General features: G+C 46.4%; 1 pseudogene; it reads left to right on the top strand.

Annotated features, from left to right (window-relative positions):
* Positions 1–4,661: 4,661 nt before the first annotated feature.
* LOC103752288 lies at positions 4,662–5,181 on the top strand (annotated as a pseudogene).
* Positions 5,182–6,013: the final 832 nt, after the last annotated feature.

The following is a 6,013-nucleotide window of genomic DNA, read 5'->3' as shown; positions in this document are numbered from 1 at the left end:
TTCTTAAACCCTTGTGGAAGCCTAGTCCAGGTCAGTTTGCCACTGAACCCTTCTTCAGGATCTTGCCATTCAAAGGCAAAGATGGGTTGGTTCCTCTTGTCTAAGGGGAAACTGAAAAATGCATTTTTCAAATCCAGGATGGTATAAATTGTCCTATCAGGGGCCAGGGAGCTCAGGAGGGTATGAGGATTAGGCACAGTGGGATGTATGTCCATGACTCTCTTTATTTACCTCTCTCAGATCCTGTACAGGTATATAGTCATTAGTTCCTGGTTTCTTCACGGGGAGTATGGGGGTGTTCCAAGGGGACTGAAGGGGATCAAAATGCCAGATTCCTGGAACCTTTCTAGGTGGATTCGCATAGAGGCATGTGCTTCAAGAGATATCAGATATTATCGTACCCAGACTGGGCTGGCAAAGGCCTCCAGAGAGATCACCATGGATGGTCGTGGGCTGCGAATCCTTGGGGGTTACCCTCAGCCCAGACCTGAGGGATTGCTTGTATCAACTTAGCGGTTAGGGACGCCAATTCTCTGGAGGGGGCTCCTCATGGAGACAGTGCTCGTCCTTAGCCTGTAGGGTGAGAACAAATCCAGTAGTTTCTATGTTGACCTTATCTTTGTCAAATAGGCCTCCCTCCCACTTTTAGGGTTAGCTGGGGCTCGAGGAGGGGAGATGAGCCCTGACCCCCTCAGTTATTTAATTCAAGTACCTTTTGAGCTCCTTTATGATGTCGAGGGCAATCCTGAATCCAGTCTCCCATCTCCTTGCAGTATGCACATTGGTCTCTCTTGAGAGGGCTATTTTTGGGAGGTGATCCAGTCTGCCAGTTCTGTTTCCCCAGAGGATATTTCCTTGCGGGGCATTCTCCTTCTCTTAGTACCAGAGCTTGAGCCAGTTTTTGGTTGTGACATTCCTCACGTTCTTCCTGGGCCTCATGGTTATTAAAAACCTTTTGGGTTATTTCATGTAATTCAGAGAGACTCTTACCTTCAAAACCATCAAGCTTCTGTAACTTTTTGAAGACATCAGGTGGTGACTGAGTCACAAAGGCTATGTTTATGGCTCATTGGTTCTCTGGCTCATTGGTTCTCTGGTGCCTCAGGGTCAATAGAAGTGTAGGCTCTATAAGCTTCCATAAACCTTTCCAGAAACTGTGCTGGAGCTTCTGTCTGTCCCTGTAAAATCTGACTTTTGACAAAGTTGTAGGGTTTTTGGCAGCAGCCTGGAGATCCCCGCCCCCATAAGAATCTGGCAATAGAGTGTGAGTGCCTCCCTACTTTCAGAGGTATTGGGGTCCCATCTGGGGTGATGTTGAGGAAAGGCATCCTCAGTTTCTGTCGGATCCTCAGTGAATCAGCTGTTCTCAGATGGCACCCATTTCCAGGCCTCTGAGAGGATCTGGTATGTTCCTCAGTGGTGAAGAGAGTGAGGAGGAGTTGCTGGACAACATCCCATGTGGGTTGATGGGTAAAGAAAATCATGGTTTTTCAGAGAAAGGGGGATTTTGCAATTTCCAGTCATAAAGATCACTAGTTGAGAAGGGAGTATAAACAAGAAAACTATGGCTAGAGGGGTCCGGCGGGGCCATAGCACAGAGTGGAAGGACAGCAGGAGTTGCCTCAGGCCTGTAGGGCTGGCCTGAGCACATGTGGGGAGGGATGAGGAGTGGAGGGTGTTTGGGGAAGGAGGAGAGGCTGGGGAAGATGGAGGAACAGTTGGGGATGTGAGTAAGGAGGAGGAGGATCCAAGAGAGAGTCCTCAGTTGAAGGGGGAGGACAGGAGGTGAATGAGAATGGGGAAGAGTCCGTCGAGGACCCAGAGACAAGAGGGAGGGTTTTGAGGGAGAAGGAGGTAAATAGGGTCTCAACCATTTGGGAGGTTTCTCCAAAAGGTAAAAGTAAGCCATGACATTAGGAACCTGATCAGGGTGTCCTGGACTTCCAAAGATCACGGCCTGTAGAGAAGAAAGCTTGTTAATCTCAAAGTACCCAATAGAGGGCCATCCTACATCAAAGGACAGCCATTCAAGAGAATAAAGGATCCGGAATTTTCCCAAATAGACAGTGTCTACAGAGATTGCGGCCGCTTTCTGGAAATCCTTAAAATGAGAAATTAAGTTAAGGGGAGTATCTTCAGATGAAGGAGTCTGACCCATAATGAAAAATAATAGGATTAATCCAAAACAGAGACCAATAAGAACAAGACAAACGGGAAACAAAATTGCTGCACATTGGAGAATCTCTGAGCATTCGATGGTCACTGCAGGAGCGACTAGGGTCAATGCCAAATGCCTGAAGGCCACAGTCAACCAATCAGATGGAGATGCGGGGTGTCCCCCGTCCTCTGGCTCTGAGAGCAATACTGCATCCAGTTTCTCTTCCTTGAGCCCCCAGAAGTCCAGACAGTCAGAACAGAAACCAAAATAGACTCACCTCTGGAGGAATCAGAACTGAAGTCTCCAGACACCAGATGGAGGACAGAAAAAGACAGAAAAGAAACTGAGGCTCTTCAGAGAATCCTGGATGAGCCCCCAAAATGTTTGGGGTCTGAAGAATTCCCGAATTGACCACTCAGGACACTGAGTCTTAGTAAAAACACAAGCGCTTTATTGAAGCCAGCCAGCTGGGGACACAGGCAGTCTGGGAGCTGTGCTGTGACCCCGAGCTGTGAAAATGCAGGGCTTTTAAGCACAAAAACCACAAAAACCACAAAACAGGGAATGTCTATAGAAACCATAAACAGAAGAACCAGGAAAGGATTTGAACAATTTAGGGCTGATTTCCAGAGCCTTAACCTATACAGCCATTGGCTAGCTTACCTGGGGCAGAGCATTCTTCCTCTTCTGTCCTGGACCATTCCATAGAAACCAAGCTGTACCAGGAAATGGTTTGAACAATGGAGGGAGGAGGGCAGGAGGAGGGCAGCTCTTTCTCAGAGGACAGGGAGGGGGTCTGAGGGGCACTTCATATATGTATTTCACAATTTTCAGGAACAATTATGAAGAGGATCATTGATATGGGTTGAGGATAATACATCTGACGAGACAACAAATCCTACTCTCGTTTCTCATAAAATAAGGAGAAATTGTCAAAGCTTTCCAAAACTGTTACTTCAGGTAACCAGGATATAATTTATGCAAAGCTGAAAGCAAAGGAAATTTAAAAAATTTAAACCCAAAAAAACTCTGAAAAGTTAATTTGTGGCTAGAGACATAACTTAGTGGTTTAGAGAACTTGGTGTTCTTGCAGAGATCCCTGGTTTGCTTTCACAGTATCTACAAGGGGGCTTATAACCATCTGTAACTTCAGTTTTAGGGGATCTGACACCCTCTTCTGGCCTCTGTGGCACCAGGCATGCATGTGGTACACACACATACTTTTTTTTTTTTTGGTCTTTTTGAGACAGGGTCTCCCTGTAGCCCCAGCTGATCTGGAATTCACTGTGTAGACTAGGTTAGCCTCGAACTCACAAAGATCTGCCTGTCTCTGCCTCCCAAGTGCTGCCACCATGCCTGGTACATGCAAACTCACACACATAAAATAAAAATAAGTAAAAAAAAATTGGCTTGGTGAAGACTGATAACAACCTAAGAAAAGTGGTTCTTACAATTTGGTCCAAGTTCCAGTAGTAATATGGCTAAGATTCTGTTTTTCTACTTAGTGCATTATTTAATTTGGTCATCTGCATAGAGGAGGCCTAAATGTAGTCATAAAAATGGCAGGTAGCAATATGAAAGAAAACAAGCCCTGCAGAGTTGTGGCATTGCTGCAGAAGGGCAGGAGAATTCTTGTTTGCCTTGAGTTAGGATTGCTGTAAGCTGCATGCTCAGATAACCAGACTACTAACAGCAAATGCACGCTAATAAAATTCCCCCTGATTTGTATGACTTTTAAGAACATGATTTTAATAGTCTGTGTGCACTTAGAGGAATCATTGTTTCTGAAATAGTTGAATGAAAATGAAATGATTAAACCACCAGTCTGGGCATGGTGACACATGTCTTTAATTGCGGCAGATCTCTGTGAGCTTGAGGCCAGCCTGATCTACAGCACTCAGGAGGCAGAGGTAGGCAGATCTCTGTGAGCTTGAGGCCAGCCTGATCTATATAGGGAGTTTCCGGCCAGCCAGAAGTATATTGAAAAAAAAGAATAATTCTTGTTCCTATAAGAAAGTGTTAAAAGTTAAAAACAAAACTTTCCCAAACAAAATGAAATGTTTTCTTTATTTCCTCTAAATATTCACCTGAAATAGCATTGTAAAAATGACTATGAGAGATGGCTCAGTGGTTAATAGCACTAGCTGCCCTTGTAGAAGACCCAAGTTGGGTTTCCAGCACCCACATGGTGGCTGACAACCTTCCATAACTCCTGTTCTAGAGCATGCATTGCTGTACACATGGTGCACTAACATACATACAGGTAAACATGCATATATATAAAATCAAAATAATAAATAGTTTTTAAATGACTGTGAGAGGACCCGAACTCTGAGACTATTAAGGATGGGAGAACTGCCATGGCAGAATATGCTGAGTTCTTTAAAAATAAAACTTGAAGAGGTCCCCCCCAAATCCCCCCACCCCGCCCCACCCTGGGGGGGCAGTCGTGTCAGCGAGTGGTGGGTCTTGAGCACCTGGAGTGGGAGCCCCTGTAGAAGCAATGATAGAATACAAGCTTTTGGTGATGGGCGCTGGAGGCCTAGGCAAGAGTGCCCTGACCATCCAGCTGATCCAGAACCACTTTGCAGACAAGTTCAACCCCACCAGATTACTCCTACCAGAAACAGGTAGTTATTGATGGGGATTCATGTCTACTGGACATCTTGGACACAGCAGGCCAAGAAGAGTATAGTGCCATGCAGGACCAGTACATGAGCACAGGGGAGGGCTTCCTCTTTGTGTTTGCCATCAACAATACCAAGTCCTTTGAAGATATCCATCAGTACAGGGAGCAGATTAAGCAGGTGACAGACTCAGACGACGTGCCAATGGTGCTGATGGGGAAGCAAGTGTGACCTGGCAGCTCATACTGTAGTCTCGGCAGGCCCAGGACCTTGCCCATAGCTATGGCATGCCCTACATTGAAACATCAGCCAAGATCCGGCAGGGAAGCTGCTCGGGCTCGGGCTTGGGCTCCAGTTCCGGGACCCTCTGGGACCTCCTCCCCAGGACCCATGTGACCCAGCGGCCCCCACGCTGGTGTGGAGGATGCCTTCTACATGCTAGTGCGTGAGATTCAGCAGCATAAATTATGGAAGATGGACCCACCAGATGAGAGTGGCCCTGGCTGAATGAGCTGCAAATGTGTGCTATCCTGACGCCAAGTGAGGCATGGGCCCCAGGCACCTGGAGCAGTGGCACCAGCTGTCTAGATGAACCTCCACATCCACTTGATGTCGCTGGGCCCCTGATCCTGCCTGTGATCAGTGGTGTCCTTTGTGCCCGACTCGGCTCAGGCTCAGGACATAGAGGTGCCGGATGCAGGGAGGAGTAACAGACGGAAGGAAGGAAGAAAGAGGAGGGAAGGAAGGAAGCAATGCTGGAGCCCAGCCAGCCCAGGGATGGTGAACAGAGGTGATGGAGACCTTCGCATGGACAATATGAATAGACTGTCATGAACTATCCCTATTTCTACTGGCACCCCAGTCCTCAATTTCTCCCAGCTCCCTCTGGGGCCCCTGTTGAGCACAGATTATTTCATGGGGATAAACAAACAAACAAACAAACAAACAAACAAACAAACTTGAAGGGGAGAGCAAAAAGTTTCCTTCAAGGCATGACATTTCAAAGATGTAGTGAGACCTCTCCCTGGTTGTCTAGTGGTTAGGATTTGGTGCTTTCAAAGATGTAGTGAATATCCATGTACCTGTGACTTAACTTTCTCAAATTTCAATATAACATCATTTTTACTATTTCTCCTATATTTTTCTAAAAGGAAATGAAACAGTTTCCTATTTCTCCCCACTGTCCCTAGAATTAGTCACTGCCATGAATTTGATACTTTGTTGTTTC

This window comes from Nannospalax galili, unplaced genomic scaffold, assembly GCF_000622305.1.
Source record: "Nannospalax galili isolate Female #2095 unplaced genomic scaffold, S.galili_v1.0 scaffold27, whole genome shotgun sequence".
Lineage (NCBI taxonomy): Eukaryota > Metazoa > Chordata > Mammalia > Rodentia > Spalacidae > Nannospalax > Nannospalax galili.
This window is presented reverse-complemented; position numbering and strand designations above follow the sequence as displayed.